The sequence below is a fragment of the Agelaius tricolor genome, unplaced genomic scaffold (assembly GCF_023055355.1).
Source record: "Agelaius tricolor isolate 1412-34295 unplaced genomic scaffold, bAgeTri1.0.p SCAF_2, whole genome shotgun sequence".
Lineage (NCBI taxonomy): Eukaryota > Metazoa > Chordata > Aves > Passeriformes > Icteridae > Agelaius > Agelaius tricolor.
In genome coordinates this window covers 4,839,146-4,864,423 of record NW_027269262.1, presented here as the reverse complement: position 1 = coordinate 4,864,423, position 25,278 = coordinate 4,839,146, and the positions used below count along the sequence as shown (strand labels likewise).

Here is a 25,278-nt window from a genome sequence, read left to right as displayed (position 1 = left end):
CCCAGGGACCGAGGGGACAGTCACATGGCAGGGGCTGCCGCCTGGGGGAACGCGGGGCAGTGGCTGTGACGGCAGCGGCACCGCGTCCCGGGCTCGACAGGCTCCTGCAGGGATTCTTTAGTGGGTATTGAAGGCTGGTTGGAAACGAGTATTCTCAAAGCTTGGGTCTGCATTCTTCTGGTAATGCAGATTTAGCCCAAGGTCACACAAGAAACCTTTATTTCAAGCAGCTTGCTCCGTCTTAAGGAGAATTGCTACAGCATTTCCCTGTGTACACATTTCATTAAGTAAATGCTTAATAGCAGGGTGGCTGTCATCTTAGGGCAAATATTTTAGAAATCCCTTGTTAGTCACATCAGGTGTGCTTCTTCAATATTGCAACATCTGTTATTTGTTAGATGCAAACAGAGAATGAAAATGTGTATTTGCCTTGTCCTGGGCTCTTCAAGTAATTCAGGCAACCTGGCTGAATGTGCCAGAGACAGTGCTGACAGTACAGTTATGTCAGGAGGGTAAAATTGCACAAAAACTTGAGTAGGGGGTGAACCAAAAAGTGTTGTATTACGCTTGGGTGCCCTCTAGATCTTTTACAATCCAGTATGTACTTTAAATATACCTTGATCCTTGGAATTTCCTTGTAGAAGTCAATGCTGTGCTGCTGTTCCAGCAGAGCAAACACTGCATGGGCTCTTCACAAACAGTGGGTCAGTCACAGTCAGCTGGAGGGAGCGTACTCATGATCACAAGGGTCTGGGCTTCTGCAATGAAACAAGCATTTTGATCTTCCTTTGCAGGTATGATTATTTCACGCTAGAAGATGCATATTCATATTTCGATTTTTGCATCACAAAAGTCTGATCCTTTGCTTTGGATTAGTTTTGCTGGTTTTTAAGCAAATACTGAAGTAATCAAAAATAGCAGCCTGGTAGCATTTTAGGCATAGTTTGAAGAATTTAATTGAATAGGGACTTTAATGAGAGGGCAGTGGATTCTTAATTACCTCAGGCGCAGTTTAGCACTTTGGTCATGTATGGTATTGTTCTGGAGTGCATCAGTCTGTTAGTTGGCTATTGCAGCGCAAAAGTTGGTGGCAAAGTCATTGTGGTGTGCTGCAGAAACAGCATTATAGCTGCACAACAGCCTAAGCAAGAATTCCTTGTACATGGATGGGATATATTCATTAACACCATCAACCAATTAAGAGCGTGTTTGGGTTTGGTTTGATATATATATATATATATATATATATATATAAACTCCTAAGAATATTGCACGTCTTCCATCAAATTTAATTTTTCAGAATGTTCGTCTATTTTGCGACTGACGATTTTCACTTGCTGACATTCTTTTACACGCTTGGGAATCGTCCCCTTCCTTTGGATCAGCCTAAGGAAAATGCTGCCCTCTCTTGAATTTGAGGACGCAGTGCACCTCCTGGCTGAGACTGCCCGGGGAGCAGGAGGCAACACATTCCTGAAAGATGCTCGTGACTTCTGCAGGGCTGATGAGTGTTGAGAAAGGCAGCACTGTACTTTAGACTAGTAAACAGGGTTAAGAGAATTGTTCCGAAGGATGTAAATTCTCTAAAATAGAAAGTTTCTCTCTTCGGAAAGGAATTGGAAAACAAGCAAATATGCTTTATTCCATTATGGAAACACCTTAGCCAGGAAAATGTCATTGTCTCCCGTGCCTGCATAGAGAGGAGGCCAAGTCCTGAAATGCTTTGGACTACTTTCACTCAAATTTAAGTTATTTCTTTGACTGTTTCAGTTGTGAGTTTTGCTGAATGCCCATGTAGATCTTGCAGTCAAAGGAAAACTTACTTTCTGCTAGGGCCTTCTCTGAAGGAGGGAGGATGTAACTGGCTGCCACTGGTCCTCTGCACCAGAAAAGAAACACTTGGGTCACTCTAGCATGTGAAAACCCCCAGAGCTTTCCCACTGGTATGGAACCACTGATGTGTTGCTTGTAGAAACCAACATGTCACTGCCTTGAACAGCTTGGCCACGAGATGTGTCTCCAGCTGGAGGGAGGAGGATGTTTCTCCAGCTGCTTCTCCTCTTCTCTGCTGAGCATGGATGGGATGTACTTTTCGTGTGTCTCCTTCAAGGAGGGATTATAAAGGGGAACTTGTGGGAAAAGATATTCTGGAGTAGCTTCTGCCTCCATTTCTTCAATAGGGACATTAAAACAAGCAAACAAAAAGCTCTCCCCTTCTCCCATGGACACCCCTGCTTGTAGAAAGATGTGTACTTTTCTGCTGGAAGCAAGGGGTGAAAAAGACCATTAGGTGATGTGTAGGAGGGATTGCCTAGAAAGTAGTCCTACAGCAAGCCAGCATCCTTAGGAGGGAGGATGTGCAGGTTTTGGTTTGTATTAACTCCAAAGATGCCAGTGCACTCATGAGAACCAAGTTTCCTGGACATCAGATACTGCATGAGAGGAAGGTGAAGCAGGGTGTGCATTGTGGAAGACAAGGAGTAAAACATACATGCACATCTAAACCCATGGTCTTTTTCTTTACTGTTGTTATTTAATAGGTTTTTCTGAACATACTGCTCCCCACCCAGCCCTCTTGCACTTCTCAGAAGCTAAAAGACAGGGAGGCACTAAAGAGCAACATGCAGGGAAAATGATTGGCTAACAATAGCTGCAAATATTGTTAGTTACATGATTTGTGCAAAAGGACATACTTCTTAATATTTATCTCACTTTTCTGCACCTACAGTTATCTTGGTTTTGTTTTTTACACAAATTTGAGGGTGATTAATCCCAGATGCAATCTGAAAAAGGATAAACAGAAGGAGACTGAGCAAGTGTATGTTGCGTGCACTGTATACTACCTCATCTATATTAAATATGAGACAAAGTAATAAAAATAAACAATACAGTATTGTGTCAGTTGCAACTCAGGCAGTAACAAAATATTGCCACATTTTTTCTTACAAAGCTGGCTGTGTGGTGGCTGGAAAGACCCCTAAAGCATATAAAGCTCTTATCTTCGTACATTTCCCTAAAGAATAATAGATCAGTCGGTGCTCTGATGCTGTTTTAATAATGTACAATTTACAATTCATTTGGTTACCAAGCACTCACAGTATAATTAATTTCACAGACCCTTTCTACATATTGGCATGGTTTATGACAGTACAGAGGGAAGATGGGAAAACTCTGTTCCCCCTGCTGTCAAGGAAAGTGCCTGGATGATGTGTCACCTGGCTGGTCTCACAGCAGTCCTGCCTTCGTAGGGGTGAGAGGGCTTGATTTCCCCTTTCCTTCTGCCCCACTTCCCAGCTGCCTTTCCCATCTCCCTACATAAGCACCTCCATGGAGGCTGTTGCCTTGGGGATGAGCCAGGCTCATCCTGCAGCTCTCCAGTAGCACTGAGCCAGATCTGCCCCATCCTTTTGGGTCACAGCAGGCCCTGAGACCTGCTGCAAGAGCTGGAGCAAAAGCTAAGGTGAGCCAAGGGGAAGACTCAAGGACAAAAGGCAGGTGACAAGCCTTCAGTGCCTCTCAGCAGTACCTCTCTTCCCCCTGGCAGCTGGGGACAGGAGAGCCTGTCAGGAATACAGGTATTGCTCCGGTCAGGAGTGACTGTCCATCCGAACTGTCAGTGCACCAGCCCAAGCCTGATATCATTTAACAGAATCAAGGCATGAAAAACAGAGGGAAAGGCTCCAGAAGTGGCAGAATACATATTGCTGGGGGCTTTATTTCCACAGTCCTGATATTTTTCCCTTTATGGGGAATCTGTACAGTTGCCTGAGAGACTTAAATAATGGACTCTCTCTGCAATGAATGGAGCTGCTGTTCTGTGATGTCTTGCACATCAAAGCAATTTTTTTGAATCTGCATTTACCTCTTTGATAAAGACAACACTGTGAGGAATTCAGCAACTGCAGAGAACCTGCGGGTCTGCACATCCACCCGGAGCTTGCTTTGACAGCAGTGTATGAATTGCTATTGAAGTGATGGTTTTGTTTCCATTATCAAATAAACAGGCGTTTCCTTTTCTGAATTTCCCAAACATTATTTTCTTGTTTGAAGTTCTTGATTCCTATAGATGCACAGTGTATGTATACACATACATGGCTACTCGTGTGCATGTATATATATACATATATAGGCACACACACACACACACACACACACATATATATATAGTTCTGTTAGATATATATAAATGCCTGAGGGTAGAGGTCACAGTTTGTGAAGGCTGAGCACACAATCCTGTATATAAACACACAAGAACTCACACTGAAGTGCAACTTAAAGCTAGGTTTACTGATTTTCTAAAACTACAGTTACAGTTTCTCTCTTTTTTTCTTAGATGTTCAAAAGCTGGTTTCTTCTAGGGACTAAAGAACATTATAAGCCACAGCCCCAAAAGTTTGATTAACCCCTGTGTGGTTTTCACAAGACATTAACTGTAAGAGGTACATCTCTTGCACTGTATCTGCAGCCGGCTACTCAATCCTAATGATTTGGTTTCCTAATCTCTTGAAGAAAAATATGGTGAGGCAGAGACCATGAGATACTGCTTTCACATCTTTTTTCCATATGGGATTTGGCAGCCAATTTACCAACATATTGATGACCTGCTGCTCTTATTTTTTACATCTATAGAAATTTGACTCTTCTGTGAATCAGGGCATATTTGTAAACTAAGTGAAACCAAGAAAGGTTATTAAGGACATCACGTACATATGTATAAAACACCAGCAAGTATTATTATTATCATCATCAATTACTCTTATGCATAATATAATCACAATTTAAAGCTTGTGTGGTTAATGTATCACAGGGTTCGGTTCAAAACAGGGCCCAAAATCTCTCCCTTGCAGTCAGGTTTACTGAGAGTTTGAAGCAGTGCTCATGTGGCATGAGAGGGCTGATGGAGTCCTATCCCCCCAGGAGAGTGTTGGTCTCTTCTGCCTGAGTAAGAGCACCCAGGAAAACCTGATGTACTCCTAAAATGTGGATAGCAGCAAACCTGGAAAACTTTGCTTTTAACCTTTGAATATCAAAGAGTTAAAATCTAGCCTTCAATCCAGGTGAATTTTTCCAAGCCTATGGTTTTGGAATGGATGAATGTCTGTGTAATTATCTATTATCTGCTTTGCTACCTGTTTCGTTTCTCTCCTATACAATATGCCTCATAGCATAATTTTTTTTTTTTCAGTTCAAAAATATCTTGTTTTGACTTGATGTTGCTCAAGAAATAAACACAACTGTGTTCATATAATTCCTACAAGCACTAACCTGGTTGCAAGACAAAACTCTCTACTTTGAATTTCCAGGTCTGTATCTAGCAAAGAGAAGAAAAAAAAAGAAAAGAAGAAAAAAGCATAGCATTGTAAGGAAGTACTACTCGCTTTATTTCAGCATTTTTTTCACTACTAAAATCAAAGAAAAATTTCTCAGCCATGAAAGTACAATTGACAATGTTTAAACCCACCATGTCTTAACAGCATTTCAAAAGTTAGAGCATTCATGAGAAATAGAATGATATTTTAAAGTTAGATCACCTATTTCCTTTGGAAAAAAATAATCTGGCAATCAAATCTGAGCAACAGCTAAACCAATTATCTTTCTTCTATGACCACTTGGGGAAGAAGGAGTCTTTTCTTGTTTCTTACTCCATATTAAATATGAGTTGGAACCAAGATGGTTTTTGCAGCAGAAAGAAAGACAAGGGGCCAGGCTAGTGTCTGTGTCACCAGTGCCATAGTTCTGTGGTACACCTTCCCTCCAATTCCCTCTTTCTGAACCCACAGGGACCCCTGACACTAGAAGGTTAGATGCACTTTGATGAGGAGGACAGCTGGCACAAGATGGCCCCAATCCATTCTTCTAATCCCTAATTCTCCTAATTTCTCTCTCAAAATGCCTGTTGGGAATGGTCCCTGGCAAGTGTTAGCTGTGAGCTGGGTCCAGGGATGGCTGGGGAGAGTCATACTTGACCCAAGTCAGCACCATGCCAGGGACTGCTGTAACAATTTAACAATCTGGAAAATTGAGCTCCAGCACCTGGGGATGTTCCTGGGCACCGTTTCCTTCACTATCTGCACGTGGCCAAAGAGAGCAAACTGATTGATAAACACCTACATGATGGTGCAGGGTTGAAATGCGTGACAGCAGCATCCCACGTGCTGGTCCAAACATTACACTGAAGTTTTGCAAATCAACCAATAAATGTAGCAGTTGCTTTTAAAAGAGAGTCTCAAATTTGCTAAAACGGGAGTCAAATCCCCAAGCCAAAGGCAAGATAACACTTAAGTGGCTTATTCATGAAAAGCTACTGCTTGGCTTTCCACAACAAACTTGCCAATGTAAAGCTTCATGGAAGGAATGCAAAACAGCCAGGCAAAGCTCAAAAAAGAAAAATATTTTCGGTCAAGGACAAAACAATCATATCATCTCGAGCTGCGACACACCAGCTTACTTAGCTTTGATTCTACCAGCGTAACTACCTGGCACTTTGTGTGATCAAGGTGCCCACAGCTGTAATCTAATGTGATCTGGAGCTTATTCACTGATCACAGCTGTGTAATTTCAGGTAACATGCTTCCCTTGTTTAGTTTTGTTTAACATTGTTAAATATATAGTCAGACCATCTGCACAGTATTTTTTAAAATTGGAAATTACAACCATAACTTCCTTTTTATATATCAATAAACTAAATAGCAAAATTTCAAAGGGATCCTTCTCTACCAAACAGTGAAGCAGAATGTTTGTCCCACGCCACACCATTGCCTAATTGCACACTAATTGGACAAACGTGATTAAATATTTCAAGATCTTTACTAATTGCCTCTATTTTAGCTTTAAAATTTGCTTGCCACCAACAAATTTAATGACACTGGTGTCTAGTCATCAGCAAAAAGCCCAAGAGTTGCTCTTTAAAATGTACCTAGTCAGAATATTTACTGATTGTGCATTGTTGTTTCCAATGTAGCTTAATTAGAAATCCAATCAGTTCTCCAAGTCTAATTATACTTGATTTGTAGATTCAGACTATGATACATAATGAAGCTAAGCAGCTAACAGTAAACGTGCTTGAAATGTAACAATAAGAGAAATATTTTTAATGCATGCCTTGTTATCATTTTAGAAACTCCGAGTAATATATGAGATCAAACACAAAGGGAAATACGAAGATTTATGACTCAATAGATTTTAAAAAAGCCCATGTTTTATCCTGCAGCAATATAACTGGTGTATGTTTAGTGTTTAAAAATATTTCCTTTGTTTGTTTACTTATTTGTTTGAATGATAGAGCAACATATATTTTGTGGATACATTGATGTCTGTACTTGGTTGCATTTATCTTGCATGCCATTATTTTTGCCCTATATTTTAAATGTCATTATGCTTCAGAAACTGGGAGCTGGGTTAGAGATGGTTACTAAGGCACCAGTTCCCCTTAGCTAAGTCCCTATATCTTCAAGGCACCCTTAATTTACTCTTCTCTCTGAGAAATATCCTTTAGGGGCCAAGGGCCAGATGTTTCTTTTTATTCCATGCTGTGCAGAGAAACACATCTGCTCTGCTATTATTTTTTACCTCAGTCCCACAGTCTGAACATTGCAGCTGCAGCCTTACACCCACGTTGTAGGATCAAATTAATAGCATGTCACTATTGGTATTGCCTACAATGTCCTTCCATTGGTATTTTTGTGCAGTAGCAAACATTTTGATCATGCTTAAGTAATGAGCAGCCCGTTTTCTGAAGAAAAGGCAAAACTTGGAGGAAGAAGAGGAGGAAGAAGGAAGTCCATCAGCAAGTCACACCAAGACCCCTGGTTGTGTTTCCCAGAGAGGAACCCACAAGCAGCCACACTTTTCTGTTTGGAAAACTACAGATACCCCACAGACCTTTCAGAAATCAGCCTGTCTCATTGTTACATCCCTAGCTTGGAGGCTCTTGATGTCACTTGCTGCAGATTTTTTTGGGAACCACTTGTTGCTCCTAAAGGGTTCCCTGAAGGATAGCCTTTCTCTGCTAAAGACTTTTAGGGGTGTACAGATTAGAAACAGTTAAAAACCACCTAGATTATCTCATATGGGAAAAAAACACCTTTAAACCTGTGACAGAAAGTGTCATGATCCCAGAATCCATGTGGGGAGAGGAAAAGCAAGATAGGTATCAGGTACCTTCAAGCAGCATTGGAAGCAAGGCTGCATTAGAAGGACCTTGAGGCTCACTGACCCTTTCCTCTTTAGAGGAAAGCCCCCAGGGGCTGTATGTAGCTCTTAATTTTCTCTCCTCATCTTTTTATTCTCAGTCTCTTCTTAAATCAAAACCCAGTCTTTTCCTGCAAAGAAAAAGCATAACCAACTGGCAAGTCTTTGTGTGAGGCCTACAGCAGACAAATGTTGAAAGCTCTCCCCACTAATTACTGCAGTTTTGAAAGAAGCTAATAAATAAAGCAGTTCATGAATAAAAGCTGTTTCCCAAGTTGTGGTAACACCACTAAGAATATGAAGGATGGGAAGAGGGAGGAGAAAAAGGCAACAGGGCAAAAATAAGAAAGTAAACAACAAGATTAATGTTAACTTCTGCTCAGTAAGAAATGCAGTGCATAAAGTACGCGGGCACTGAGAGGAAATGTTAAAAGTTTGTGGTGAAGTGGCATGGCCTAGCTATGGGCAATGCAATCCTGCTGCCACTATCATGGTTCTTAAAGTTCAGGATGCCCCTCCATGGGGTAAGACACCATGGGGTGGATCCCAGCTTGCTGGGAGCTCAGTCAGCTGCAGGGCACAGAAATGGCTGGAAGAACAACCCACCTTCCCACTGGCCCCAGTGGCTGAGCTGCCTGGCCACGCTGTGCTGATGGTCTGCCACTGGTTTTTGGGGTCCCTGTTGGGAAATACACTGAATGGCTTTGCCTGGTGGCAGCGTGACCTGTTGGATGCAGCACGAAATGTGTTGGCAGGTGGTGTCGACTTTCACACTGGCTTCCTTCCCGACCTCCCTGGCACCAGGGCATGGCCTCAGCACTTTCTGTCCGAAAGCCAGCACCCACCAGCTTCCCAGAGCACTTGAGCTCTGTAGATGAAGAGCACTGAACAGCAGCTGACTATTATTTTCAGGCTTCCAGCATGGTATTTTGTACCATATACAATGAGATAAATTCCCATTTATTTTTTTTTAAGTAGCCATTACAAGTGTTCTTTAAAGAACAAAAACTGTGAAATGGAGATGTTATTAAAAACTTGACCCTGCTTTAACAACAATATTTGAAATATTTTTCTATGTTGTTCTACTTAATTTATTGAGTCCAAAGGTTGGGCTCTTCCTCCCCTCTCTTCTCTGCCCTTAAAATCAACATCAACAAGGACAAAATTTTTTAAAAACAGCAAAATAAAATATTTCAGTCACATCCTCCATACTAACCAGTGTTCAATATTTTATCTTTCTTTACTTTTTTTTTTTCATCCGTGTGCAATCAGCCTTGAAAATTTCCTTTGCCTTCAATTCTTTTACCTTTGATGGTATTCAGATTGCAGGCTATGCCTTGGCCCCTCATGCCACACAATCTTCTATTTATATTATTAAAATGCGGCACTTGCTTTTTCATTTTACTCTGTTTACAGGGTGTTGCTTTTATTGATTAATGTCTCAGACTCAAGTAAAATGCTAATCACGCAGGAAAAAAATTGTAAAAAACTCAATATGCTGATCTGTGGTGCTTGGCGTTGGAAGTAGCTCACTAACTTAGCTCTGAATTAAGCTTCAAATTGGAAGCAATTCCACCCCACTAATGCAGTGCCTGAAAACCTCTCCTCTTGGGCTGAGGGTACATTCTTATTCTATGATTGCATCGTGAGGCACATGAGACCCAGACAAAAAAAAGTCTACAAAATTGAATATTTAGCATTATTTGCCTAGATCTATAGTTTTCAGACGCTTTTGTATTTACCTATTTTCTGCCAAAATGGTGGCTGCCACATACTCCCTCCTTAGGACAAGTCTTACATGAGAGTGTGTGTTCTGGGACCCATGAGGGTAAATTGCAAGCAGACTTGGAAGAGAAAGCCAAACCTGAGGATACAGCAGATCACTCTGCTCCTGCAGCACCAGCAGGTGACCAGACTCTGCCATGTTGATTGTGCAATGCCCACTGTTGAGCAGAGAAGGAGTACAACAGGTTCTGGGTGGCACAGCACCCAAGGGGAAAACTGCATTTTGTTGCATTGAGGTGGAGGCAAGGTCTCCTTCACTGCCCCCAGGGGAGCAGGCTTTTAACTACCATTTCTGTGAGGAGCTCTTCCATATCCTGGAATTCCACCTGTAATACTGCATCCAGCACTGGGGTCCCCAACACATGAAAAACATAGACCTGCTGGAGCAAGTCCAAGGAGGGCCACTAGGATGATCTGAGGGCTGGAGCACCTCTTCCATGAAGACAGGCTGACAGAGTTGTGGCTGTTTAGCCTTGAAAAGATAAAGTTTCAGAGAGACCTTATAGAAGTCTGCTTGTACCTAAAGAGGTGTACAGGAAGGCTGGAGAGGGATGTTTTGCATGGGCATGTAGTGATAGGACAAGGGGGAATGTCTTTAAGCTGAAAGAGAGTAGGATATTAGGGAGAAATTCTAATTCTAACTTTTTGAGGGCAATGAGACACTGAAATGTGTTGCCCACAGAAGCTGTGGGTCAGTCCCAGGCCAGGCTGACTAGGGCTTTGAGCAACCTGGTCTAGTGGATGATGTCCCTCCTCATGGCAGGGGGATTGGAACTAGATGATTTTTAAGCTCCCTTCAAAACTATTCTGTGATTCTATGATCCCCTTTACCCCTTCCTAAGCAGCGACATCAGCAGCGATACTACCTTAGGTAGCCAAGCAAATCCCAGGAAAAGAGAGAAGAAATGTGAGGAAAAGTGCCCCTTGCCCAGCACCACGGGGAAGAAGCAAGAGCCACAGCCTCCACCTCACAGAGGTGTGTTTCTGCACACACCTGTATTTTCCTCACATGCAGTCTTTTGCATGGTAGAAGGGACTGAAGAAGCTGATAAGACTGACTGTGTGCAAAGAGCTGATGTGTCAGTCTCTGCTGGTTCAGGACCTGTGTGATTGAGGCCCCAATTACAGTAATCTCTCAAATGTATTTGGAATCCTGTATTCACCTCAGTATATGCTTACACCAGGTGCTAAACCAGGAACAAATGCTCAAATTAGATTCACTTCAGCAGGATATAAGCAAGAGCTTCAACTCAAATGTGGGTGTACATCCTAAATAAACAGTGATGCTTTCCTGAAGCAGGATGTAAACATTGACCCATATAAACAGTGTAAAACATTTAATCATCAAAAATCCTTCTTGGTGGTGCTGTGTGATTGCAAGCAGGTTTTCTCTGCTTGAAGTCTTTGTCTGTAATCTACATGTCCTGTAGAAACAAAGCTAAGCTGACTTTAGAAAATGCTCAGACACTGGAAGAGGTTAATTGATGCTTTTGTTTTTCTCCAAACCAGAAAGCTTTCTTTTTTTAAAAAAAGCTGTTTTATACTTTTCCCATTATACTCTCTTTTCCCCCCCTTTTTTCTTTTATTAATAAGGTCTGGCCCTCTTTAACATGCAACAAGAGCCTAATGAGCCATGCAGCCTTCTGTAATTTCTTCACTGTTGAAAATGCCTGACACTAATCTATGCCATTTATACTAATAAGAGGTGCATCAGCTGATCTTTGGTGCAATGGAAACATTTTAAATATACTTTATTGAATTGCAGGTGGCAGTTTCTCACAAAGTTTATGCTGCTGTGGAAACTGGTGCCCTGCAAGTACTGCAGAGCTGTGTGTGCTGTACAGTACACAGAGTACAAAGTACTGCACAGTACAGACAGTGGAAAAATAATCTGATGTCCAGTAATATATTAGTGTTATATTTCATGTAAACCTGTCAAAGAGATACTGCAGGAAAATAATATCCTCCAGTTTTTTTCTGCACTTTATATTTGTGGTTTACAATAACAATTAAGAGATGACCTAAAATATGATGTCCCATTTTATACTAAGTGGACATTAATTAATGCTAAGTTACAGGAGAACTCATCAGGAGTTTATGCTTTACACATGTAGGTATTACACAACAATTCAGCATGATTAATGATGTTCCAGTGAATAACGAGGATTTATATGTGGAAAAATGGGGCGAAGGGGAGATGTATTCCTTAGAATTGGTTTTTCCCCAGTTCTTAATTGTGAGCTTTGCATGTGCATTTCTCCACTGTCTCATCAATAGCACTTAACTCTGACAGAGCTCCACTAATTCCAGCTGCTGAAGTGCTGGTGTAGCTGCAACAGACAAAGGGTATAAGTGAGGCAAGGATCTTTGGGAGGGGCAGTGTCTGTTATTAGAGAAGCAGATGCAGCTGGAAAAAGTGGACAAGTTTTGGGCACACAATCTTTTTCTCAGTTTTGAATCAAAGGCTGCAAATGGCTTTCCATGTCACGCCTGAAGAAAGGCTCTGTGCCTGAAACTTTTTCCAGTTACATTGGTCATTCTAATAAAGCACAGTCTCTTTCCTTTCAAATCTCTCTTTATACACGTACTTTAGAAGGGTGGAAAGTATTATCATCTCTGCTTCAAACATGCTGACACAGAGAAGCTGAGGTGGACTGGACTGAAATCCAGACGTGATGATTGCCCAGGTGAGAGAAGTCCAGGTTCCTCCCTCTGCCTGCTCTGCTTCCTGCTATGTGAGGACAAAAACATCCAGGAGAGAGGACTGCAATGACTCACATTTCTGAAGATGTGCCCCAAGCATGTAGCTACCCTGTGATTTTGGAAATATAAATTCATACCTCCAATTTAATAGGGAATACAAGCATGCACTGTGGTATCCTAATTAAGTGTCCTCCTATCTGCCACGTGGTAGAAATAACCCTGATGACTTCCCAGAGGCTGCAACCCACTCTTTTTGAGAAAAAAGGAATAAAGGAAGGGAATAAGAGGCCTGGGAGAATGGACATGTCATAAAGATCCCAACCCCAGCAGCACATGGATCAGGTGGTCCAGCTGTGAGGGATGCCATAAGGTGGTCCACAGCTAGATTTAGAAACTGGGGGGGAGATCTTTTTATCTGAGCAGGATGTGACCTGTTACTGATACTGGTGTCAAGATGTTCCTCCTATTTTAGCAAGCCTTGTCTAGAGGCCACCTCTCCCAGGCACACTACTGTCCCCTAAGTTCCTTTGTCTATCTCTGTCAGGAGAGGTGTGAAGGGGCATCCCAACACCAATGTCAAGGACATATCACAAGGCACATCCCCTGAGCTGAGTGGCAAAGGAGGGCTTTGAAGCTCATTGACTGGGAGTTTTGAAGGCTTGTCCCTCATAACTGTGACAAAAGCCAAAAAAAACCCTATTATTTAGCTGAATAAGGCCTCTGGCATCTCCAGGCCATGTTTCCCTTCCAGTAGCACCTGCAGTTTTAGTGGAACCTGTGTGAAGCTGTGAAGTGACTGTGGGGTCTCCTGCTTAAACATCTTTCTGATGAAGCAGTGTCACTCAAAACACAAGTGTAGATGTCCTCCCACCTCAGACAGAAGCCCTGTGCATGTTCTCAATTTATACTTATGGGACAAGTCAGGTCTTATACATACTTTCTTCAAAGTGGTCCTGGGGAAGGGAATTTGAAGAAGTTGTTATGCAGTGGGGAATAAAAGGCTTTTCTTTATCGCTGGTTGTCATAGGGTGTGTTTATAAAACTAGACATACTCATGTTTGTCATTTATGAAGAAGTGTTAATAATAGCTTTTTCTGCTTCTTTGTTGTCCTGTCACTCTGCTGTTTTGTGCCCATTTTCTCTGTAAGGTAACCATCATAACCACAGCAATCATCTTCCTCTGGAAAACTCTAGGTGCACTTTTTAATTTATAATCAAACATGTGAATTAATTATTTCAATTATATATTTTTGCCCTTCTCCCAGTCTGGAAGAAGAGTGGCAGTGTTCAGGGGAATCCAAATTGTTATATTGTAAGGCCTGTATTATTGTTTCTGTTTGTCCTTTGTACTTTTCACCCTGAGCACGGATTTTCACAGGAAATCCCGTGTCTTGCATGCTTTTAGTCCTCTTCTATATCTGCATGACAGAGTTCCCCCAGTGTCCAGGCCACCAGCGAGGGAGCAGCCACAGCCAAGGGCTGGGCACCCCTTTGCCAGCAGCACTGGCTCATGTGGCCACCTCGGAGCAGTTGACCCGTGGGTCTCTCACATCAGACAAAAGGATAAGAGCGCTTGCAGGGAGCAGCCTGGCTGGCAGGAAACTCAGCTCCCTGCTTGCCACAGTGCTCCGAGCTGCTGATGGTTTCCACTCAGTGCATTCCCTTAAATATTCAGGGTGGTCATAGCAATCTGTGTTGTAATGACCCCTCTCCTGCTGCTGGGCCTTTCTGACATTCTGGTAGCAATCTTGCTATTTTGCTGGCGCTGAGTAAATGGTTATTCAGCCCCTCTTTCCTTCCCCAGACCCAGAGAAATGCTCTTTGATTTATCCCCTCAGCGTTTACAGGCACTGGGTGCAGATTGAATTGTGGGCTGGCTGCATCTGTAACTCATCTCCCGGACAATTACTGGACATGCACATCCCAGCATCTCGCTTCTCTTAACCTTCAGCAGCCTAAGTGTGTAACTCCCCAAAGATTATCAGCCTGTCTGAAGGTGTGATTGAAATGAGCTTTGCTCCTCTCAAGAAGGCAGTGCCCTAGCTTGCTAAATCACCGGCTCTAATCTTGAGCATTAAGCAAAAACAAACAAAATAATCTTCTAGGAAACACTAATAGTGCAGTGTCAATACTCACATCATGTGTGTCAACTGCCCTATTAATTATTATCATTACCTGCCTTCATAAATTGAATGCAACTGCAGTTCTAGCACTGTGGGAAACCAGCATTAATTGGGAAAAGGTGTACAGCAGCATCCCTCTGTATTTGCATGTTTTCCCTGTCTCCCTGCATGCTCCTACAACACAAAATATACCCGCTAACCTACTCTGCCTTACATGCTTGCATGTAGACACACATCTATTTTGTGGGCACATGTATAGGCTCTTTGCATCTATAGGCTCTAATGTGGTTGAGTACAGCATCTTCTTCCTAAGCAGCTTTTTTTTTGCAAATGTTGTTACAGATTCTTAGCCTGTTATAGCTTGCAATAAGTGCACCCATACACTTCATGAGGATATGTCTTATGCCCTGTGTCTTGACATTTTCCAACAGATGTTGGCTAATGCAGTTGTAGAAGGTTCACCGTGGATGCAGTGAGCCCAATAAATCTTCCTCTTAAATGCAGACACTCCACCATCCCAGCATCATATACCTATAATACATTTTAATTACTTGGCTATTCAAATTATACTAAATTAGATCTGCACGGAGCTGCATCGCGGATTTCTCAATTTACATTTAATCCATGGCAAACAAAATAAAAATTTAAAAATTGCAAGCACACTTTTTATTGGAACTTGCAGGAGCTACTGAAGTCTGATACCTTTAAAATTATTAAGTGACAAAGATTACTAGCACTAAGGTTATACTTTGCTTTCCCATTAGCCATTTAGGTGACAGCTGCTGTATTACACATAAAGATGAACCATTCCTTAAGGGATGATAGTGGTTCCGCTGTGACACTACTGGCATAAAGCATTATCAGACCATAGCTGTGCTTAGAGCCATCACAGTCTCCTAGGCACCTATCAGTACCCTCATTATCTGCATCACAGAGTGTCTAGAAAGAACACTGCCAGGCTTCACAGCTTTGCAGCTCATTTGAGAAGCGGAAATTAAACATCCCAGGAGAAAAAACAGGCACATTGTAACAGCACCAGTGCTGTACACACATAACATGTTGACTGCTGTTACGCTGACTTCTGTCTCATTAATTTAATAGGCTCCTGGACTGGGGATGGGGAGGTGGAGAGGCAGCCTTTACAAGCAGATTACTGAGCTGGGCTCCTTGCACTGATTGCAAATCCAGATTGGAGAACTTACTCTGAGCACAGCCACACTTCAGATGTCTGTCCCCACTTCTGCAGCTGCCATGTGGTGAAATAAACCAGTCAGAGGCAGAAAAATGAGCGCATCATACATGTTATCCATGCTTAGATTACACTTGTGTGAAGTAAAGCAGCACAAGTGCCTTTTCAGCAGTGACTGTAGCTGGGTACCTGTGTGAGGGTTAATATGAGTGTGTTAAAAGGGCAGTGCTGCATTCAGACAGGGCTGTGATAGCAGGAGCAATCCTGCAGCAGCTCAGTGTGGCTCTGCTCTTCAAAAGGAGCTGGTTTGCTTCCTTTGTCTGTAAAAGTAACATTCACTCATGTGGTGATGTCCAGCAAAATCACAGCACACACTGAGGCTTTTGTAGGATCTGAGCAGAGCATACATCTTCCCATGGCCAAGGGGTGACTCCCTGAATCAATACATTTAAGCAGCTCTCACTTAAACTGAGGCCACTGAGCACATGTCAGGGAGGAAAAATGGACATGGGCTTCCATTCAATTTCCTTGCCTAATTTTACATGGAATAACACCTGAAGGAATTTGGAGGTGTAAATGTTTTCTGTTTCATTCAGTGAGTTACTGCAGGTGATCTCATGCACTTCTGTACATTTAAATTGATAGGAACATTATAGAAGATGTCAGTGGAAGCAGAACTGCTCTGCAAACGTGTGTTGCGAGAGATGTTCATTAAAGTGATCTCACTGTCAACAGGGTGGTTGGGTATGTGTGTGTATCTCTGCCCTCTCTTTATTTGTATGAATGGGTGACAGAAGAGAAGATAAAAAGAAGGTGAACTGATTTTTACAGTCTCTGCAAAGCAACTTCACCCATCATAGAGGAGCTGAATTCTTCAGACCCCATTGTTCTCTTCCCTTAGGTTGTTTAGGGGTTACTCAAATGCTTCAGAGGTCATGCTCAGGTATGGGACATGAAAAGGAGCCTGTAGGATGTATACATAGAATCAGAATTATTAAAGTTATGAAACACCTTTAATAGCATGCTGGTTTTTTTTTCTGGATCATGTAACAAAAAATGCAGATGCTGCATTACCTGAAAGCACATACAAACAAGTGACAGTGCAAAGAGCAGGTGGGAACCTTGTTTTGAGGGCCCTGTGGATTATACTCTCAAAGGAATTGCACTTGGTGGGTCTATTAAAAAAGAGAGATGGCATCTTAAACACATCCCCACCACCTGGAAATGTTTTAGGTCCTTGCATCCATATACCTTTTTGGGAATTGCTCTAATAAGAAGGGAACCTTCCTTAAGTGTCTCACTTGACATCCAAACAGGTATTGTTAAGATTTTTGAAACTGTGAAAATGAACAGGAATAAGTATCCCAGGAAAAAAAAATCAGAATTTTCCTTCAACAACTGATTCCTAGGAAAATTTCTCCAAAGTTGATAGCAATTACTGACACTTATGTACTTGAGATTTGATCTGGCTTAAAGAAGAAAACATACATTGTAGTTTTCTTCACATGTTCTTGTACATGCACTTACTATGATAATCAATGTACTTTCAGCTGCTTCAACATTGCTCCTGCATTCAGCTTTTGGGCTGATATTCTTCAGGTACCCTTTGACAAGGGCAAAGGTCTTGAGTGGTTGGGGCTGGAGCATTGGTTGGAAACATTTCCATTATCTAACCATTAAAAACAAATTTGCAGATGCTCATCTTGTTTAAACATATAAACTCAATGTTTACAGTCTCATTTTTGACTGTGACCTGATTCCTGATGGTGATGCCTGATCCAAGTGGAAAGGAAACCTTGGGGCAGCAGTAGCAGAGGCTCCCAAGCCCTGCTGGCAGTCCCCCAGCCTGGCTTGCAGCCCTGGTACTTGATGCTCTGCCCATCTCCCCCTTCAGCACAGAGCACCTGCACCACCCTGATGCCAAGGGAGCACAAGTCAGGTCACTCAGGTACTAATGGAGGCTTCTAAGGCCTCCAGCAGCTTTACCCTGCTGAAGTCTTCGACTCCCAAACTTCAGGGCTGGACTGAAACCTGCCATCTTCATAGACAATATCTCCATGTCCAGAACACACTCTACTTCCCTGCCTTTTTATTGTAAGATAAAGAGCAGAAAAATCCACTTATTCACATGTGGAGTCTGGAAAAGCTTGTAAGTCCAGTAATCAATGTTCATCCTGTTGCACCTTTGTGCTTTAGAGTTTAGCAAAGGAATGTGAGCTGGGGAAAGGTACAGGTTTGGGAAATACTACTCCCTTTCCAGACAAAAGGAAACAAGTTTTTCTATGTTCATAAGCATGGATGTTGGAATTATAATGTGAAATTGCCAATAGGTGGTCCTCTTTCAGTCCAAAATATGGCAAGAAACATTTGTTTCAGGATACAGTGTTACCTTACATTCCTATCTTGTTTTATTCTGCTGTGTCTCTCCTTCCACCAGATGATTTTGGACAGTGCACACCAAGGCTACCATGTGTGTAATACTGTCTAGGAATTTGTGTCCCCATGGTGGACAAAAGTTTCTGGGGCAAGTCTACAGCTAAAGGCCTCATTGCAGCTTCCAGACCATGCCTCTGCTTAGACCCACAAGTCCCCTAGCCATTTGGTGGGACTGGGATGCAAGGTATTGAGAATCACTAATTCCTGCCTTGAACATTTTTATAGCTTATCCTTAGAAGAACCAATGCATTTGAGCAGGGGCAGAAACACTTGATTTCTCTGCAGGCATTTCAAACTCCAGAAAAGTCAGAAGGCTTAAGGATTTTGGGAAGAGGGGATAAAGGTTTACATAAGTCAGACATATTCCTGTATGCCTTTAAGGTATGCAGGGTGGCTGGTATCTGGTTTGAGGTGCACAAGTATCAGTGCAGACCAACACCTACTTATTTAAGTGGTGATACAGAACATTTACACAAATGTAACTGAAGGATTCTTTTATTTTGAAACTGTTCCAAGTCAAACCCTATAGGTAGAAACCATATAGGGATTAATATTAATTTATTGCCCCTCCATTAATGTATAGTGAATGACCCGTTCCTTTCCATTCCAGCTTGGTTTTGCTCCCAAGGTGCTAAGTTTAAAAAGCCCATCTCAGCCCTTCTCAGAGGTCATTTAAGTCATGTCTTCTTCACTCTTGGTGCTTTAGACCCCCAAGGAAATGGACCATTATTTTGTCCACATTATCCAAAAAGACCTGATAGAGGTTCTGATAGAAATTTAAATTTTAAGTAATTTAGGCAATCTGTTTATATGGACTGCACTTTGCTGCCCTAACCAACTAGAATATGATCTGCCTAACCAGCTTATTCAGAATACAGTCTCCATTTTGCATCACTTGCACTAAAAGCAGAAAATTTACTTTACCTATTTTTGCTTTTGTCACCTGGAGCCCCAGATATTGTTTTTAATTTCTTTTTCTCCTCTGGCTTGTTGAAATGGCACTCTCTCTGAAAAAAAATTATGCTGTATGAAGAATATCTGGTGGCAGAATTAATGGTTTTGTCAGTTTATGGTGAGTATTTTTATTAATGCTGCCTAATTAACTTATTTTAGAAGCACATATCAAACATATGCTTTAAAAAATCCCAAAATGAAACACACACACACAAAAAACCAAACTACATACAAATCTTTCAGGAATGGGAAGAAAACACAAAAAAAAACCCAACAAACTTTGCAGTCATCTCTTGTATGCTGGATTCTTCCAGACTCACAGCTGCTAGAATGCCTTCTGCCAGCTGAGTGAAGAGTTTGATGTGATAACAAAAGAGCTTCCCTGAAAAAGCCAAAAATACGTCTGTAGCACAGCAGCTGACCAGCTCAGCAGCACGGGTCACTGCAAGCACAAAATGCCTGTTCTCTATTCATTCCTCTAGCTCCTGACTAAATGCTGAGTCAAGTTGAAGGGCACAGACCATATTCAGACCATTCATCACCACTGCTGCAACCATTTCTGGCCCTTGGTTTTGCAGGAAACCCCAGGCAGCAAATTCTCTGGGTCACACATAGTTCTCTTGAAATTAAACACCAAAATCTGAATGCCTAGAGCCACTGTAGAGGACTCCTGAATGTGGTCCTGAGTCCTGTGAAGGGTCTTTGGTGACCTGGGGCTCAGGGACCTCTCTGTTTGCAGGGATACCATTGCTGGCTGCATTCTGGCAAGTCAGAGCCACCAAGAGCTGTTTTGTTGAGGAACAAGACCTGAGCACACACCCTCAGCCCCATTTTCCCCTGCTGTGTCAGCCAGTATTTATGAGAGACAGTGGGAAAAGCATCCTGATTGACAAGCCCCTCAGGGAAGGAGAGGAGAGCTGTATTGTACCAGCAGTGAGTCATCCTGCTCAGATTATTTTCCCCTCCTAAAAGGCTAAAGATACTTCAGTGATGTAAACTCAGGCTGGAAAAAATTTAGGATGATGATGAAGATGGTTTTAAGCCTTCAACACTGGCCAAATGCATGAATTTTTTGAGCAGTCAAAAGAGAAGTAATGGGAAGACTAATGGTCCCCCATGTGACTGTCCCTACTCAGGATCCTCTGTCCCCCCATCACAGCCCGATGCCAGGGACCAAAGCATGCAGAGTCGGTGCAGGGCACACAAAGGAGAGCCACAGAGAGGCTAGGAGAGATGCAGTGTGGATTGTAAAAAAAAATTATGCCCCAATAATAGAGAAACACACAGACCCTTCGTTCGGTTCACAGGCTGCAGTGCTTTAATATAATTATCCTGATTTATTTCAAGGAAAGGGTCACTTTATGAAGCGACTGTGTCTAAACTTTGTTCAGATAAAAGGCCTTTAACAAAAGGCAGGCTTTGGGAAAACAAGCAAAACTCAGGCTGTGCACTCAGTAAGCACATTTTCTAGTTTTCAGTCAAGAAGTCATTGGCAGTGTCAGTGCTTGAAAACTGCATGGCTCAGACATTTCTAAACCCTTTTAATCCATCACAAAGGGCTCCCTTGATTGTTGCTTTGTTTTTCTGCTGCTGCCCTACAGTATGGCTGCCAGTGTATATTCCTGATAAGCAGTGAGCTATGCAGATGCTGCTAGCTTTCCGTGCTCTCTGTACCACTCAACCTGCCAATGCCTGTGTGAGGGACACAATCATGTGTCACAAACAACCAGGAGCGGTGACACTCCATCCTCCTCTTGTAGCCCAGGAAACTTAAAAGAATACAAGATTAATTTCCATGGGCTATGTGGTGCCACCCATAAAAGTCCCTATTGCCTTGAATGGGAAGTTCTGCTTAAAACCTGAGGATACAGTGAAACCCCCACAGTATTAATGCCAGTTTAATTCCCCCTGGATTTGGAATTTGGCATTACTAATGCAATTAATTCTGGTAAAAAAGAGAGAGCACCAGGTCCATGCATCTGAATATATACTTCAATTCACAATCCACCTTGAGATGTATGGGGGAGCTATGTCTCTTTCCTTGTGTGACAGAAGCCTCAGCACAGCCTGTCCTACTCAAAAAAGCACCACAAAAGTCCAAGGGACATATTCAAAACCATCATGAGGAAAAAAAAATGGAGCAGGGAGGGTCTCAGCACAGCAGCAAGGTGACAACCCAAGTGAAACTCTGTGTGGATCCCCTGGCAGAGCTGGGGCCACGCCACGTACAAGCACTTGCTGGAGCAAGCTACCAGGGGAACTTAGGGAACATTGCTGTTTGCAGCAAACAGACTCACATTCACAGCTCTGCTTCACCTCTGAAATCTCTTTTAAATGCAGTGCATTAGGCAGCAGCCCCATGGGGGATTGAAAGACTCTGGGGCCCTGGGGCTGTCTGAGCTTGGTGCACTGCCAGGATAATATTAGCAGAGAAAACATCTGAAAAGAGACCAGCGTGGCACGCACCCCACCAGCAATTCTGTGCACTTATCCCAAAAAGGAGCATGGATAAGAGGGGGCTACTGCTTCACCCCAGGTGCAGATTTTGATCAAGAGTCTGGGAAACTGAGCTGTTCAACTCAAAGCACCCCCTTCGCTTGCTGCAAGCAGGTACATATGCTCAGGATGCTCAGGTTGTCCTTTATGGCTGGCTGGAAAATGTTGTGGTTTTATCTGTAGGAAAAGAGCACCTGCTGAGATTGGCCATGAACCAGTTGTTCCTTCTCCTTTCTCCTCATCCTGAGAGGAAAGAGATTACATTTTCACCTACAAACAAATGCTTTGGTTTTTTTTCTCAAATCGTGGCTACACAAGGAGAGGAAAAGCAGAAAGATGCTCCATATGAACTAAGGTCCTTGCAAATGTTTCCTTTGACCTGGGGACAGGGCACAGGCAGCTGTACTTGTGTCTGAGCTGCAGGACAGAGGACTGATCAAGAAGTACAGCAGGAAAGCAATCAGGGACACACAGAATCAGGAGGAAGAGCAGAAAATGAGGGTAGGGGGAGAGAAATGAGACAATGAATACAATCTGCTGATCTCTGAAGATCCTGGTGAAACATAAATGGGCCCTGGGTTAAGGAACATCTGTGCATGGTGAGGGCTAGATGATACTGGGAATAAACACAGCAAAGGAGATGAGAGTGAACACATGCCTTATGTTCAAAATCCAAATGGAAAGACATTTGCATGTCACTATTTTAATAGTAGATATTAAACGCCCAACATTAACAACAGGAAATAGGCACCCTATCAATTTTTAATAAATACTAATGACCTCTTAAATTAAATTTCTAAGCTGAAAAATATCATCAATATCAAACACTTTTGAGACACACAAAATCCTTACCAATCTGTATTAATGCCACTCATTGCAATACCTGCAATATCAACTTCCACAGACATTTTCTGTTCTTTTGACTCCCCCCTGGCATTTTCACTTGCCTCTCCCCTGCAGCTGCTCCTTCTGCAGCCCCATCATTCCCAACCAGCCCAAAGCACCTAACAACAACCACCACAGAGGTGCTCAAGCCTACACAGCTCTTCACTGCCTGACATCTTACCAGCTATGGGGAATAGGAGGGTTAAAACCCTGATGTGTTTTTTAATAGTCTCATACAACCTTCTGAATGACTGCAGAGCAAAACATCAAATTTAGGAAGAACAGCTGGTTTTTACCTTTTCATTACTAACTAGCAGCCTCAGCCTTTAGTCCATCTTTTGCTTTGAAGCAAGAGGATGTATTAGAGAGGATATGAAAATGTTACCAGAATCACTACAAGCAGCACACAGAGAAGCTCAAGTGTGTCAACCCCCAAATCCTTATCTTCTCTCACCTTTGAATGCTCCTATCTTATTTTTCACTCTGTCTGCTAAATGCATTTACGCCATTACAGCTGCAAGCTCTTTCAGACAGGGGCTGCATTTTCTTCTACTGTACTTCTCTTTCAGACACCCAAGGTGAGGTGAGCTTAATTAATATGAAGTCACAATGATATGAAACAGCACACGAAAAATATTTCTCCAAAGAATAGAAGACCTGGCAGAATAAATCTACTAAAAACATAAGATTTTCATTAGGGTTTGTTTTTCTGGTTTTGGAGGAATATTCTGTACCACAGTGTATTCCCTGGCCTGACCAATGAATATTAGCTGGAATAAAATGGTATATTAATTTCCCCTGACAATAATTGGAGCAGCCTATGATCTCAGCAACCCTCTGGGTATATTCCTAAGGTCAGAAAAAGAGTGTCACAGGCATGTTGCTCTTTTATGCCACTCCCTACACATCTTCAGGAAAAGCTACTAATCCACTTAAACAATTACCTTTCAGAGGAAGAGGCAGAGGACTTTGTACGAGGATACCTAATAAACGACTCAGCCTGTGAAATATTTGAAAAGCTCACAGAGCAAAGAAGTGGAATACAGCTATTATCTGACATGTAGCACCAATGAATAAAATCGTCACCAGACTGAAACCGCTCAGTATTTTTATTCATGTCTGCACTGCAAAGTGGTTGAAGCCTAAAACTAATGAAGGAAATAATATGCAATTCATCATGGTGTAGAGAGAGAAAGGCAGACAAACATAACTCCTGACTCGTGTCACGTCAGTGCCTCTCAAACTTCTCTTTGTGGCAGCTTTTGGGAAGGAACCATATTCTCTGTGCCACATGCCAGCTCTCTTTCATCCTGTGAAAGAGCCATGTCCCCAAACCCTGCTCAGGCTGCGAGCAGGAAATCCTCTCAGTTTCTTACCGCTCGCCTGGCACATGCATACAAAATAAGGAAAGATAATCAGTAATCATGCCTAACTTTGAGTTAATGGGGCATAACACTGGAGGCGGATCACTAAGTAGCTGTTCCACATACTGGAGCTGGGAGTCAGATGCAGACTGCTGCTGTGCCTGGGAAGGGATGATGGGATGCAGTTACAGCACCTGCATGTGCTGGGACCACATCGCCTCAGCCCAGCTTGCCTGGCTCTCCCAGAGAAAAGCTTGAGGCTGGGAAAAAAACTTCACTCTTTGTTGCCCACCATGGACTTTGCATTTCTGCTAGGGGGTGAAAGCTCCTTCTCTTGTCTTCCTGCATTCTGCACAGCACAGGGAAAGTACTGGAGGCAGGAGGGACTGTGACTCAGTTTGGGGCTCTGGGCTCAGATGGAGGGGACCCTGCAGAGGGCAGTTTATATAGCCCCGTTTCAAGAGATGTCTGCCTGCTGCCAGCACACAGTGCTTGCAATCAGCTGAGCAGGGGGCACTGCCCCAGGGGAAGGATCCCACCTGGGGACAGCACTGAGTTGGAGCATTGGGTTTGCTGCTGGTGGCAACTTCACAGCACACACACACACTTTAGCTTTTTCTGTCTTAAATAGCTGAACTTGCTGCTTTGCCTGGGTATTTGGGCACCGTCAGTGCGCTTGCAGCTGCATATTGGCACCTCTAAAATTTCAGTCATGATTTCAGTCAATTTTCACATTTCCAGAATGGAGCAGTACCTCATAAAGCACAGATCTAATGCATATAACACCAATTTGCTGAATGTCAGTGTATACTGACCTTCTATTACAAACACTGGCAGATGGCCATTCCTTTACTACTCAAGAGTTGCTTGAATAGAAAATCAAGTTATGGCTTAGCCTGTGTTTCGCCTCTGCATCAGTGCCCATAGCAACACACAGTGGTAGCTGCCTGAATGCAATACCTCTGCCACCACCAGCTCCTTTCCAGCACAGCAAAACCATTGGTGATCCCATGGCTACGATATCCAGCTCTGTCAGAGCTGCTAAATAGCAGGAGGGACCTTCTGGGAAGAGGATGGGAGCACACAGGCTGCCAGGCAGGAAGCCTCAACCCAGCCATGGCACGTTGCATCCCATAGAGCAACTGCTGCCATG

The 25,278-nt window shown here is 42.7% G+C and overlaps 1 long non-coding RNA gene across 1 annotated transcript in view; it reads left to right on the top strand.

Annotated features, from left to right (window-relative positions):
- Nucleotides 1-660: 660 nt before the first annotated feature.
- Nucleotides 661-25,278, top strand: part of LOC139600474 (uncharacterized) — a 44,813-nt gene continuing 20,195 nt past the window's right edge. The window contains exon 1 of the long non-coding RNA XR_011682560.1: nt 661-794. This is a non-coding gene — a long non-coding RNA (uncharacterized lncRNA). The remainder of the gene's footprint in view (nt 795-25,278) is intronic.